Consider the following 16,219-nt stretch of genomic DNA (forward strand, 5'->3'; position numbering starts at 1 on the left):
CTATATTTGCACTATTCCTAATGCTTCTTCTAGCACGAGTTTCCTCAGTATTACTGCACTATCATGAATGCTGAATCAACAATAAGTAACTGTGCTGAGCACTACTACTGTTTCTACTGTAATAACTAGTTCTACTACTAGGAATTACAACTACTTGTATCACTGCTCCGTCCTTCAGCTAGCTATTGTGCAAAAACATTACTGCTTGTACTACTACTGAAACTAGTACTAGTCTGCTTCTACAGCTATAGCTACTATCAGATGTAAACTACCACCACAAGTAGCTTACAAGCACTTATAGAATAAAAGTACATATACAACTGCCTGTAACTAATGCTACATGCTTGGTAAATGACCTGCTTGGTCATCATTTATACATTTGGAGGACGGTCCCTCCAGATTACGGGCCACACCTACAACGGAATTGTGAATGCGCAAATAGGTTAGCGGCACGTTTGTACATGCAAAATTCCTGTTGGCCATGTACTAACACTATTTTGTGAGTCGCAAATAATTTGTGAATCACAAAGTAGCGCTTTGCAACTTGCTATTAGGTAGGGGCATTCCCTTCCTAATAGTGACCCCACAAGGCAGGTAAAAATGGTTTGCAACCGCAATTCGGGTCGGAACACACTCGCAGTTTACCATCCTCTCCAAGAGGGTGGTAAAGCACTCGTAATCAGGAAGGGGTTCCCAAGGGACCACTTCCCCTGTGCATGCGCAAACATTTTACAAGAGCAGGCAGTGTTCCAGAGGACCACTGTCTGCCCTTAAAAAAATAAAAAATAAATGTTTAATTTTTTTTTAAAAAAATGCATCCCCTTTACCTTTAAGGAAAACAGGCTGCATTTAATTTTTTAAAACTGCTTTATTTAAAAGCAGTCCCATACATAGAGGTCTGCTGAGCCCAGCATGCCACCATCCCTGGGAGGGCCAGCCATCCCCAATGGGGTCGCAAATTGCGAGTGCCTGATTAATATTCATGAGGCATGCAATTTGCGACCCCATTGGGAATCGCAAACAGTGTGTCAGAAATTGTTGTACATGGGAAATTGCGACTCTCAATTTGAGACTCGAAATTGGCGCAAATTGCGAGTCGCAATTTCCAATGGTCGTACATCTGGCCCTTAATTACTCCGTTCCCCTGGTGGAATGACCGGTTGTCCAGCAAATAATAAATCAGGCCTTTCATGTTCTGTCATGAAGTGCTGCGCCGGCTCAGTAAAGAGTCGAGCGCCTGCATACACACTGCAGTCACATAAAAACCGGTGCAAGGCCCTGTGCTGTGCCAGCGCAGCCCATCATGATGCGGCTCATAAGTTTAACTCTCTAAATCAGAACTATTCAGTGAGTAAAATGCAGTAAGTATGAACCTCACGGAGTTTGTGGTCTATGAAACGACAAAGGAAATGAGAAAAGCTCGCCTACTTTGGCAGCCCTTGAATGTTTCCTTACAGTATGAATAGTTTGGCAGTCCATGAATTTGTTCGTGCAGTAGGAACACTCTGAAGTGTTGTAAGATGTACTTTTGTTCTCACAGAAGTATTCTAGGAAAAATAACAAGGAGGGAGGGCAGGTTTATTTGGAAAGAGCTCTTTCCATGCAGGGGCAGTAAAAATGGATTGGATATTCATTTTAAAAGTGATGTAGAAAATCATAAAACATCATGCTGTATATTCCACAAAACTCATAGTCACAGAAGATAAGAAAAAACTATTTAAACATTATTAACATGCATTAAATACAATCGATGCCGTTTTCAAGCCTCTGTTTGAAACAGCTGAATGTAATTTGGATATGTGTACTAATAGTAACATGTTGAAGCCTGACACTCTTCAGTGAATATGTATCTAACGTTTAAAACAGCCAGACAATGGAGTTTTATTTATTGAAGACCAAAAAATAATGATACCCCAAATTTTATAGAAAATAATGTAGAGGACTATGGTTTAACAAATCGGGGCCTGAATGAAAAATATTATTCTGTGCCTTAAAAGTGACCTATGCCTGGAAAAAGCTAAGCGGTGACTCCGAAAGATAGAATCATCTATGCTATGCATAAAGCGATACCACCCGAATGCGCTTGAATAATGCACAGTTTGTGTAACTTTTATGCATGTAAGTGCTGTCTTTAATCTATGGAAGTGGGCACTTCAATTCGATGTAGCAGTCAGGCAAATGCATTTAAAATGAGGCATCCACCCAAAGAGTGGTGATCTGGCAAGGTTTTTCGAAACAATGTCTACACTTGTCTCTTTATATGAACTGCGACATCAAGGGGCAAATCCATCATGGCTTTGCATCACCCTTGTGCCACTCAAGGGCAAAACGAAACCTAAGTGAGATTCATCAAACGTCACAAGGCATCCTTGAATGGCCCTGGGTGGCTTCATAAATCTGGAGTAACGCAAATAGGTGCTTCGCGATACTCTGCCCCAGGGTGGCATTCCATGGGTGCAGCGTGGTTGTTCCTATGCATCCACCCATGGATTTTGGCACATTCCCAGAAAAACCTTGGAATGCGTCAAAGTGCTACATCTTTCCAGGGGAGATACAGTGAGGAAAAATATATTTATTTCTCTTTGTTGTTTCCTCTTTGGAAGTGTGCGAAGTGTGCTGCATCCTGCAGCACACTTAACAGTCGGAAAATACCTCTACAAGCTATTTTTTTGCAGGATGATGCCCCTTTCTGCACAACAACAATCCTGCCTGCAACGAAGGCACCCTTGCACAGTGTTTCAAGGGTGCCTACATTGGCGCAAGGGAGCACATGGGGCCTCATTTATGAAAAGTGACGCATCGCTGCGTGAAAACAGCGATGCGTCATTTTCACTGCGCCCTCCTTGCGACACCAATGATGCATCATATTTACAGTATGACGCATCATGGGGCAAGGAGTTACAGATACGTCAGTATTTCTGATGTATCCGTAGGCGCAAAAGTGACACATTGCTGGAGTGTGTCACAAAAGTGACGCAACTCCAGCAATGTGTCCTTTCACATGGGGCAAGTCACATGTGAAAGGGCCTGCGTCAGTCTTACGCCTGCTGTGAGGCAGGCGTAAGAAATTGACGCATTTGTGTCCTAGAAGTGGCGCAGTGAAATCTCAGATTTCACTGCGTCTCTTCTACGACCTTTCTTGCGTCAATACACCCCCCTTGCATACATTATACCTGGCGCAGGTATAATGTGGCGCAAGGGTTTACAAAGTGACGGATCTACCTAGATGCGTCACTTTGTAAATATGGCGCAACAAGGCGCATTTTTTACGCCACTGGTGCGTCACAAAAAGTGAAGCACAGCCTCATAAATGAGGCCCATGGTATGCAAGTCTAAGGAAAGGACAGGAATGCGCTGTGACAAGGTTAAATACAGCTCATTCCTGCCCTTTCCCTTTAACGCAATGCAGTGTTGCAAGGTAGCTTGCTGGCTACATGAAATAATGATAACAGTGCCCCCAAGTATCCAAATGTGCAAGGTGCAGGATGTGTGAAGATGTAGACCATTCAGAGCAGTGCCTGTATGCTAGATGTACATATGACTTTCCAGGATTACCGCCCATAGATTGTAAAGTTTTCTGCATGTGGTTTTTCACATCAAAATCAGAGTTCTGCATAACTTTTGAGTTGTTTAGAGGAATTTCCCAACAATCCCCTGTTCAAGGGCACAAGAAAAATTAGTTAAAAGTTAGCTCATAAAAAAACAGCACATGCATTTTCAACAGGAACTACCACTCACAAATAAAATATGTTCAGTTTGTGGGAAAAAGTAAGCCAGGCTCACACTTCACTCACGCAGTAATAAATGAGGACAATCTTAATTTGACTCAGACATTGTGGACCTCATTTATGAAAATTGTCTCATCGCTGCATGAAAACAGCGATGCAACACTTTTCAGTACACACTCCTTGCGACAACATGGATGCGCCATATCTACTGCATGGCACTCCATGTCGCAAGAATTTACAGATACATTAGTATTCCTGAAAAGTGATTCATTGGTTCTTTAATCCCAGGGAAGGTGATGCATCGGTTCGTACTGCCAGGGAAGGTGATGAGTCGATTCCTTACTGAAGCGCAGGGGAGGTAATGCGCTTTTTCCTTACTGTCAGGGGAGTTGATACATTGGTTACTTACTGTGAGGGGAGGTGATGCTTCGATATCTGGACACGCGGCCTTGGTGCCGTACTGCTGGGCAATGTCAATGCAGATCTTGCCGCATAAGCGTGATGCATCAAATATCCAGAAGCGCTGGGTCGATGCCGTGGAGGCGAAACAGGCGTTTTGTTGATTTTCCAGCCGTAGGGCTGGTGATGCATCACTTCTCCAGCCCCACAGCAGGGCCTTTGTCGGAGTGGGTGCCTCGGATGGCGGAGACACAGTGCTATAGTCTTTGAAATAGTGAAAATTGAATTTAGCAGTATTTCATTATCAGGACATGTAAACCACCCCAGTACATGTACTACCTTTCACATACACTGTACCCTGCCAAAGGGGCTACCTTGGCCTAACTTAGGGGAACCTTACATGTTGTAAAAATGAAGGTTTGGGCCTGGCAAGCGGGTGCTCTTGCCTGGTCGACATTGAAGTTCAAAACTACACTCAGGTCGGATAGATGGTTGCAGGGCTACTCGGGTGGGTGGCACAATCAATGCTGCAGGCCCACTAGTAGCATTTGAATTACAAGCCCAGGGAACATGCAGTGCACGTTACTAGGGTCTAGTCAGCAAATCAAATATGCCAATCATGGATAACCAATACTAATCACAACTTGCACAGGTAGCACTTGCACCTTAGCACTGATCAACTGTGGTAAAGTGCCCAGAGTTCAGAAACCAGCAATAACGAAATGCAGCACATAGTCAAAAACAGGAGGTCAGAAGCAAAAATACAGGGGAAAAACACTCCAAAGATGACAGGTCTTACATATCCCGTTGAATCAAATATTTTGAGGGGTGATAGCAATTGCAATGCTGTGTTTCACCTGTGAAAAGGCCTTCACACACTGTTCACACCACGCTAATATTACTTTAAACACATAGTTCAAGTAATTTATATCATCTACTCTCAGCCTTCTGTCATATAGATGGCACAGGTTGGTGGGCTATGAGATAACTGTGGTGTTGGCTATCAAAAACTATGTATTAATTAGGGTTAATGTGTTATTTATATGCCCATTCCAGCACTGAGAATGTAATTTTGTTTCACATCCATTTGATGATACACGTATTTATGGTAGGAATAACATTTACGCAACTTTTGCCAAGAGAATATTGTTAAATTACCTTGGCTTGGGCTTTTTAGTATGATTTAGGTCTTGGAGAAAATCAACGCGAAATAAATAATCAATGGACTTATTATATGGTGTGCATTCATCCTTATGAAATTTGTGCAATGTAATGGTGCTCCTTTTTAGATACCCAGGTTTTTTTTCTGTGCTAAGGAACCATGGTTTGCTTACAGTGCTTTGAGCGTTTGGTACTATCTAAATAATACTGAATCTGGTGTGCGCCTTAAATCCTCTTTTCAGATATATTCTGATTTCAAACATTGTAGGTTTTATCTTTATGATATGCATTCTCTCATTAGAGTTGCACATAACAATAATGGCTTGCACGCATATGCTGCTTTAGAAAAATGTGTAAATGGCGTTTATTTTTTTGATATTTTTGAATTTCATACTGCAGCAGTTAAAAAGACTGCTTAAGATAAATAATTAAGTAAGCATTTTTCACTGTAGTAATGTCAATGATCTTGATGTGAAAAATAGGAATTTGTTCTTAATGATGTAATGTATTTTGGCTTAAATATTTCAAGTCAATGTTTGAGTGTTTGAAGTGCTCATGTACTTTGGTTTCAATGTTTAAAGTCCCATTATTCATACTAAGGACAAAACATTTGAAAACCACACGCAGAAAGCATTTAAGTGCCCAAGAAAACTTTTCAAAGTAGTCAGACCCTCATAAATGTAGGGACTAAAGCAAGAAAGCAGAGTTTGATAATGACAACAAATACAATTGGCAAGATTCTTTTAAGAAGAGATGCTTAAAAAGCACGCGATAACAAGATGTTCAATATTTAAACAGCTTGACTTGATCACCCTAAAAATATAGCAGCAATAAAATCCTCCAGTGGAGTAGACCATCCCAGTGATCTGACACAAAGTATCACACGTTTGATCCACAATAATAATAAGATTGAATTATTATTTCCTTCACTTCTCAAAGCTGGACAGATCAGATGAATGCTCAAAAACCAGACGTATTATTCCCCAGTGTCCGCCATAACATAAGGCAAGTTTCCAAATTTCTGTACCTTGGTAAAAACATAACCCACATCTTGAAGAATACACTAAATTCTTACCAGTCCTGGTTCTACCCTAACTGAAGCACAAGGACAGGCACCATTAAAGTCCTTGATGACATCTTATGTTTTCTAGATGGTAGAGATGCTTTCTCTACTCTACTACAAGACGAATACACTACTATGCTATACTAGACACATTTGTAGAGCACATGGCGACCTATATGCATCCCAGCAACGGGTGCATATGAAAAATGCTCAGTCTGGTGTTAGTTCTCTAATGGCCAACTTTTCAATAGTTTTCAGAAGGACAGTTGTTGTCCACTGTTCGCATGCCCAGGGGAAGGAAGTTCTAGAGACATCGAAGGTGAAGAACCGTCTTCCACATCTTGCTCTTCTAATAGGCAAAACCATCCTCCTTTGTGCATAAGAGGATCTAAGGACCCTCTTGCGAATGTAGGAGGCAAAAAGCTGATGAGAGATGAGCAGTCCCTGCTTTCAGAGGACTCTATGTGCAATGCATAAGGCATTGAATTTGATTCTTTGAGCAACTGGGAGACAGTCTGCCAGACCTTGTCTGACTGAAGTATGTCTGGAAATCTTTAACAAGGCACAGGCTGCGGCATTCTGCATGACTTGTATTTTGCTGATGATTCTTTTGGGCACAGCCAGACAGAGCAAGTTGCTTTAGTATAGGTGGGAGAGGATCAGTGTCTGGACTGCCAGCCTCCTGGATGCTGAAGTATTTTCGGTAGCATTTAAAGAATTCCAAAACAACAGGCCGAGAGTTTGTTGGGCTGGGTTTCCATGGACAGAGCTGTGTCCAGCCACCCCCAAGCTTTTGATACCTGTTTTGGGGGCAGGGAGTGGGTCTAGACATCCCAGCCAACAAGGTGACTAATGGGGGTGTTGATTGTTTCCTTAACTCATCAGTTCAGTCTTATTTCCATTTGAATTCAGACATGACTTGGCCATCCAGCTGGCTACCAACTCCAGACAAGGTCCCAAGGTGAGGGCTGTGGGGTCGAGGTCTGGAGTGAGTGAGAATACCAGTTGGTTGTCACCCGCATCGGATGCTATAGAGATCACAAATGGTGTTAAAATGTCCTCAAGTGGCTGCATATAAAGATATAAAAAGCGTGGGATTCATGGATAATCCCTGCAGGACTTTGTAGTTGAGTAGGATTATGTCTGGAGAGCAGGAATTGTCGAATACCTGGACGGGTCTGTTCTTCAGGAATGAGATCAGCCACTCCACGGCTTTTCTTGATAACATGTGAATCCTTTTGAGGAGGGTGACGTGGTTCACGGTGTGGAAGGCAGCACTTAAGTCAAGAGGTATATTGGCTACTGTACCTCCTTGGGCAAGCCTCCTTTTTTGAGTAATAGAATAGCAAAGTAACAACTTTTTCTACAAACGATTGGTCTGGATTCTGTCTTTGAGTGTGTGACTTCCTTTCTTATCTGAGTGTGTACAACAAATGCTTAATACTACCCTCTGATAAGCCTAGATGTTCAACCCAGCTGCCACTAAATTTAGAGTAAGGTTCTATCTACTTATACCTCTGCCATACCTTTGGGGACTCCCTGGACTCTGTGCACACTATACCTCTTTTTGTATAGTGTATACAGGGCCAGCTTCCTACAGGGCAGGATTGAGTGGGGATTCTGATTTGACTTGTCTAAAGAGGGTAGTGAAGTTTTCATAGGTTACTGAGAAGGCATTTGATCTGTTTTCCTTAAAATTGTTATGGGAATAAGGGTCCGGGTCTTTCTCTGCATCTTGAAAGGCGCAGTGAATATCTGTTATTTTATTTTGGAAATAGGTGGTCAGGTCGTAGCACTTTGAATTTGAGGGTTCAGTGTGCGGGTCGTTGGGTGAGGGTTCCAACAGCTCTTTCATGATTCTGAACATCTCTCTAGGGGAGTTGGATGCCCCATTAATTTTCGTTTCACAATGAGTGTCCTCTGCAATTTTAATTTATGCATGATAATTCCTCACTGTTTCATGGTATTTTACTTTGTTGAGTTCTCTGTTGTCCTTCCTCAATTCCGTTTCTGCTGTTTTACACTTTTTTTTTATAAGTGTTAGTAAGTGGGAGCTGTTTCTGTTTTTCTGCAAATAGGTTGATCTAAAGAGTGATTTAACCATTCCAATATCATGCTATTTGAAGCATGTTGGTCAGGGCCCGGGGGTTATGATTTTGCTGTGCGCATCCGCTGCGTGTTCATGCCCTGAAATTTATTAAATGGTGACTGGTTGTTCGAGTAGCTGGAGCGCTAACCAAAAATGGCATCTCTCAGCTTGCACGCTCCCCCCACCACCCATTCTGCTCTAAATGTGCGCTGATGTTAAAGTGAATTGTACAATGATTGTGCTCTAACTGGCACAATGCATTCAGTGCAATGTATTTAAAGAAGTAAATTTCCAGCCCTTGCAGCTAAAATTTTAGGGGAATATTATCAAGAACTGTGATAAAAATATTGCCGCTTTAGCGGCAAACGGCGATAATGGGCTTGATAATATGTCCTTGTGAATTCCCACAGCAGCCCAGGTTCTGGTGTTAACCTGCTGGTTATTGTCACATAATTTTGCAGAATTACAAGTAATTTGCTGTAATTCTGAGTAATTACACTTGAGAGGATAATGGCAGTTACACCTACCCTTAATTGGCACCCCTAAGTGGCATCAGGCTGAATACCTACACCCCTTAGCAGCATGATAAATACCACAGTGCATATCATTCAGGACCTGAAGAAATATGATGACCCCCCATCCTGATGTAACTCCTTTGGCTCCGCCTTGTCAGCCCACATCACCTTCATTATTTACAAAGCCATCACAACCATCCTCCCGCTTAACTTGTAGACAAGCTCACCATCTCTAGTGGTTCTGAGCACACTCACAGGCATAACACCATCAGACTGCAAACGAAGAAGTATAATAAATGAAAAACAATACAGCACACAGTTTCCATCTATGCACTTGGGATTTGTAACAACATCCCTTTATCCATCAGTCAACACCGCTTAGGAAATGTTTACAAACTCATCTCCTTAAAGAACAATACATTACAATTCATTAACCAGGCACTGTATTTGACCATGTACAGCGCTCCTCTACCTTCTGCTAGTTTTGCACAATAGAAAACCTACACACATACCATACCCTACAATGCACTGGTTTGTCAAATGAAAACCTGGGACTAGAAAAGAGGAGTTCCAGTGACATGGAGTCATCTGATAACTACATGTATGTTACATATCCAGTCTGTCATTTAGTTGGAGGTGGTGGGCGAGAAAAGCTCTGCAATTTGCAACCAACTGTGCCCCCCTTTACATCTGTCTGATGTTTTTGGGTGTTTTATTTTTCACCCTATAAAGCATGAAGGGTGTAAAAGGGGATATTCCAATAGACTCACACCTCTTAAATCTAGAGTGTATATTTCAGAATTAGACAATATGAATTTCCTGGTACCAGAATAACACGTAGAGAATAATCAGGGATAAAATATCGAAAGGTAGGTGAATACAGAGTAAGCCAGATTTACTATTCCTAACTACACCTCCCTGCACCCACAAGATGTATATATTGTCAAGTTCATAAATGTAGAGTTAAGTATAGAAAGTCTCTCCTTACTTACCTTTTGACATTTCCACCTCGACAGCCTGATCAGGATAATTCATGCCCTTAAGTGATGCCGTGAGCTGGTCTTTGATAATTCTTTGATATCCTGAGATTGATGGGAAAATGGACAAAGGGCTTTTGGAAATGGCTTATGCTGCAGCAAGAGCTTTGAGGCAGAGTCAAATAACCTGTAGCAATGGCTTTAGGGATGGCAGCCTTCTGCAGCAAGGATGTGTGGCCGACTGAAGGGACCTTTAGTAATGAGCAGGATCTTGAGGAAGTTAAGAGTGGCTAGCAGGAACTTTTGCCGTGCGTGGAGAATGATAAGGACAGTTGGGAACAAGATATTTTTTGGAGTATTTTGAGTTGTGATGAGTGTGTGGGTCTCTTGTGGGAGGACATGGCAGGAGATTTATACATTTTTGTTCAATGAAATCAATAAGTTTTATTTATCATATTGATTATTTGTCTTTGCATTACTGGTTGGACAAATAGTATCACACACAGTTAAAGAGGAAGGGCTACCATCACAGTTATGACAGGTTGCTGGCTAATGCTGTTTGTGTGCTGTAGCATTAAATGTTATTTTGTTAGTGTAAAATGCATCCTTGGGCCCATATTGGATGTGATTATCCATTTTGCAATAAGAAAAAAGCACTCAATGTTGGATTATGCTTCTCACATAATTTTGCAGAATTACGAGTAATTTGCTGTAATTCTGAGTAATTACACTTGAGAGAATAATGGCAGTTACACCTACCCTTAATTGGCACTTCCAGGTCACAAACGATCCCTATTACCTGCAGAGCGCTCCAGGACTCCATACTGCCTCCTGTCATGTTCTACCACTACATGAAGTCGCTTAGTGTTCTGCTCAAAGATAGCAGTATCAAGATTCACCAATATGGCGAAGATACACAAATAAACGTGAAAGTCTCCTCAGCTTAAGACACCCAATGCCTCAAACACTGCTTGTACATCATCTAGACTAGAATGTCCAGCAGCTCCTTGACTCTCAACCCAACCACAGAAGAGCTTCTGTTATTTGCCAACAAACAAGATACAGTACACACCTGGCTCAATGATATGAACCTTCACTACTTTGATCTCAACTTTCAATGAATGCTAGGTCTTCTGGATTCTCCCTGGACATCAATCTTATCCTCAAGGAACACCTTGCCAAAAAACAAGGATGAGCTGGTACTAGCTATCACTTCTATTGAAAGGCAAACCATTTCTTCCAGAAACCAACTTCAAAACTGCTGTTCAAACCCTCACACTCTTATCTTGATGGTGTTAATGCCCTACTACTCCATGGCCTCCTACAGTCCACATTGGCACGCCTAAGTGGCATCAGGCTGAATACCTACACCCCTTAGCAGCATACTAAATAACACAGTACATATCATTCAGGGCCTGAAGCAATATGATAACCGACCATCCTGATGTAACTCCTTTGGCTCCCCTTGCCAGCCCACATCACCTTCTTTATTTACAAAGCCATCACAACCATCACCCCGCTTGACTTGTAGACAAGCTCACCATCTCTAATGGTTCTGAGCACACTCTTAGGCATAACACCATCAGACTGCAAACGAAGAATTATAAAAAATTAAAACCAATACAGCACACAGTTTCCATCTATGCACTTGGGATTTGTAACAACATCCCTCTATCCATCAGTCAACACTGCTTAGGAAATATTTGAAAACTCATCTCCTTAAAGAACAATACATTACAATTCCTTAACCAGGCACTGTATTTGACCATGTACAGCACTCCTCTACCTTCTGCTAGGTTTGCATGATAGAAAACCTACACAGATACCATACAAAGCACTGGTTTGTCAAATGAAAATCTCGGACTGGAAAAGAGGAGTTCCAGTGACATGGAGTCATCTGATAACTACATGTATGTATGTGGAGAAGTGTGGCTCAAATGGTTAGAGCGGCAGACCCTGATGCAGAGGTCTGGCTCGGGACCAGGGTTCATTACCTGCCTTGGCGGGTCTTGGGCTCAATTTCCTCGGACCTGATAATTCTCGCCTCGGTGCCTATTCTAATCATGGGTCCCACTCTGTGACTCTGGGCGATAGCTTGCTTAATCTCCACAACGGCCCCAAAAGCGCTGGGATGCCTGGTTTCACCCTGGGGGTGCCCAGGAGTGGACACTCACAGGGAAAACCAGGAAGGGTTCCTAAGCGGTATACGGACAGCGCCGGGACACTACCTCAGGGAAGTAGCTGTGCGCTCTATAAATACCGGTACATTTACATTTACACTTTTTTACTTATCCATTCTGTCATCTAGTTGGAGGTGGTGGGCGAGAAAAGCTGTGCAATTTGCAACCAACTGTGCCGCCCTTTACATCTGTCTGATATTTTTGGGTGTTTTATTTTTCACCCTATAAAGCATGAAGGGTTTAAAAGGGGATATTCCAATAGACTCAAACCTCTTAAATCTAGGGTTTATATTTCAGAATTAGACCATATGAATTTCCTGGTACCAAAATATCGCATAGAGAATATTCAGGGGTAAAATATCGAAAGGTAGGTGAATACAGAATAAGCCAGATTTACTATTCTTAACTCCACCTCCCTGCACCCATAAGATGTATATATTGTCAAGGTCATAAATGTAGAGTTAAGTATAGAAAGTCTCTTCTTACTTACCTTTTGACATATCCACCTCGACAGCCTGATCAGGATAATTCCTGCCATTGAGTGTCCCATCACTCTATTCCGGGAGCACACTGACTTTAGGTACTTCTAAATAGTGATGCTGTGAACTGGTCTGTTGATAATTCTTTGATATCCTGCGATTGATGGGAAAATGGACAAAGGGATTTTGGAAATGGCTTTTGCTACAGCAAGGGCTTTGAGGCAGAGTCAGATAACCTCTAGTAATGGCTTTAGGGACTACAGCCTTCTGCAGCTAGGATTTGTGGCCGACTGAAGGGACCTCTAGTAATGAGCAAAGGTACTACTGCTTCCATCAGAAAAGTGCAGAGTGTAGCTTTTCAAGGGCATGCAAACGTGACCTTCTGGCTTTGCAAATGCTTGTTACCATTGCCTTAGTCTGTGGTACCTGCATCCTCATTTCAGTAAGAGCTCTGCTAGCTGCTAAGTGTCTTATTAGAAATTTAGTAGACAAAAAACAATAAGCAATGGCTGACAATTTTTTCCATCTTCTGAATGTACTCAGGATGCTCTAGAGGTTTCCCTCAATCGTATACTGCTCCCACACTCCCATGCCTGTACCCCCAGCCGCAATGCGCTCTATGCTTTTGTTTGTCTTGTTCGATATGTGACATGCTAGAGTTCTGTTTACCCGCCACGGCATATGATTTGTGTCCTACATTCTATGCAGCGGGTCCATTTTTATGTAATCTGCTCCACTGACTTTAACATGTCCATAAACCGCCGAGACTCCAAAGGAGAAAACAACACTGGCATAATCAAATGTGCAAAATGTAGCAGTGCGCCTCTGAGGCGCAGCTATTTGCAAGTGTTTTTTGGCAACACACTCTTAAAAGGAATGCAGGCGATAGAACAATTTCCCAGGTCTGTCATCTCTCTGCAAAACACTCGTCCAGAGCAGAGTGGAAAATTAAATTTTCATGCAAATTCTCTGGCAATTTCTGCAAAGGTGTCTCTAGTGTCCCTAGAAAAATCACAGATGCGTTTTTTTCGGTGCTGCAGTTTCACTCTGGACTGCCAAACAATTCCGTTTATTCTTATGAATCTGCAAGATAGTCCACACTGATTTGTGGTGGTTCTGTTGGGGGCATCCCGTTGCATAAATGCACATTTAGTGTACATCTTAAACCAGTTTAAACTATTGAATGCGACCTATTTTAATTAATGTCAACTCTGAACTCGTAATAAAATACAGGATGACAAATTGCAGAACTGACATCTATCTCTTTGACTGCAAATATCAGAGTCTTATAATACAACAATATCAAAGAAGGAATACAGCTACTGAGTCTTCTAAACAGCCAAGCGAACATATTTTAAGATCTCGTTTTACTACAATATCTGCCAAGAAAGGATGCCGTAACCAACCTCTAAAATCAAACCTTCTTCTATTACATGAACTCATTTAGTTCTAAATTACTATTGTATTGCTGCTAATTACCCTATGTGCTGCACTTTGGCTTACTGTGCCTGCTTTTTACCAGGCGTTTGCCCTGAGAGGAGCTGAGGGAAGCCCAGAGCCCTCCTGCAGCATAAAATAACATACTAGCGGAGATAGCGTTCAATTAACTCAATGTAATAGTATATTTGCTGCAACTAATCCTGCACGGTTCACTTTGCTAGCAGTGAGCCGCTTGCCATGGGAGTAAGTTAGGAAAGCTTAGTGGCCAGTAGTGGGTTTTTAGGTCTAGCCTAGGCAGCGCTTGCGCTGTGTCTTCGAGACATGCTCTATTGAGGAATAGATTTGAAGCTGCATCCGCTCTCTGCTCCTATTTAGTATTGGCTTTTGTAACTGTCCTTTGTAAATGTTGGGCTTTGATTGGTTAATAGGCTTATTAGTACCTCCTTAGTACCTTACTCTGTCCTGTTGTTACCTCCCATCAGGACTGCCCCTCTAACATGTGTCCCTGCACTCTATCTTTCATTAAGAGTTTGTATGTACTATTTACTTAAGTCCGGTCTTGCTGAAGCAGGCACGACAGAGCGCATAGAAATGGCACCCTTCTTGTTTGTATTTGCAGAAGCACGCCATGCACGCTTTCGTTTTAATATTGCCTGCCGCTTACTTAAATACACTATTGGGACACCAGCTTCGAAACCAGTGGTCCGTTGTTTTTCACTCCCCAAGCCGGCTTTGGCAATGGAGGCAGCTGCTTGTTTATATTTGCATTGCGCTTTCACTTTAACAATAGCTGCCGCCCCACCCCTCGAGTGCTGTGTGGGCGGCATCTATTCTTAAAGTGAAAGAGCAATGCAAATATAAACAAGCAGCTGCCTTTGCGCAATGGCAACAGCTTGGTTTTACAAGCTTGTCAATTAAGCATATGTGTAGACCAGCACACTTTATGCGTGTCGTTTCACCTATCCCTGCAGTATTCCCTCCACCTCTCAGATGCAGATGGCTGAAGTCCTGAGCTTTTGTTGTGTGCAGAGGACCGCACAGTGCTGCTTGTCTGAGCTGAGAATTTTGTCACAAAGTGTTACTTAAAGGAGAAGTGTTTGAAAGTGTTTCCAGTCTGAGCCCCACCCTTCCTTCTTTGGCGGTAATGATGTTAGAGTTAGGTTTTGTTTGGCTTTCACCTCCCCCCACCTCACACACCCAACCCACACACTCACACAATACGTGACTGTCCGGGCTACTCTACTCAGCTGCCCATGGCGTGGCCTCTCTATTGGATGGGCTGAATTCAGGTTATGCACTGTAAGTGTAAAAGTCACAACTATTTTCTGGTTCATTTTGTTTATGATGTTTTTTGTTGCGCCATAAGCTGTTGTGAGGTACCACAGAGCGCTTGTAGTGCTGTGCCATGCTGTAATTCGCCTCCCCAGTAATTAAAGATGCCGTGCTGCTGGCACCTCAGTTGGGTTTATGCTAATTATGTTTTATGCTAATTAATGTTTTATATCTCCAAACACAACAGAATAGCACCCTTTCTGTCAGGCACTTTGGCGAACTGTACACAAGTATGGTAGAGAAGAAATGTCAGGGGGGCTGCATAGGTGAAAAGGGCATGCACGCAGAGCGAGCCATGCTGCAGCGGGGCTCGCTGAGCCCTGTGCCATCAGCGGCACATACATGCGAGAGGGTTCTTCAGATCACTTTGCTGCATTTTAAGTGGTCGCTTGACAGTGGTAATGCAGGCAGAGGGTTTGCTCACCAGCTGGGGACACTAAGGCAGCGAACATCTGCCGTCAAACTGCACAGCGGGCAGAAAAAGTGCGGGAACGACCCACAGAGGGAGTTGGGGAGGCCTTTGGACTCTGAGAAATGTAGGCTTAAGGTGAACAGCCATGCTTTGAGTCGGGGTGGGCTAAAACAACGTGTGTGACTCACCATGACTGGGCAGGGTTTTATAGGTCCCTGCGAGTGTGACCCAAGGGGGAAGGGGTGATGTCGTGTGTGCACTCACGATGTACACTTGGGACATTTTGGACATACTGATCTACATACTGCTGTCGTGAAGCCATGGGTTTTACGGTTTCAGGGAAGCATTGAGATAGATGCTCTGCTCCTTACTTGTATTTGACAGGTGTGTGAGATGTGCTTCTCACCTGCTGTTATCAGACTCTGTGCTCCATTTCCCCTTGCT

This window comes from Lissotriton helveticus, chromosome 2_1 (assembly GCF_964261635.1).
Source record: "Lissotriton helveticus chromosome 2_1, aLisHel1.1, whole genome shotgun sequence".
NCBI classification, from domain to species: domain Eukaryota; kingdom Metazoa; phylum Chordata; class Amphibia; order Caudata; family Salamandridae; genus Lissotriton; species Lissotriton helveticus.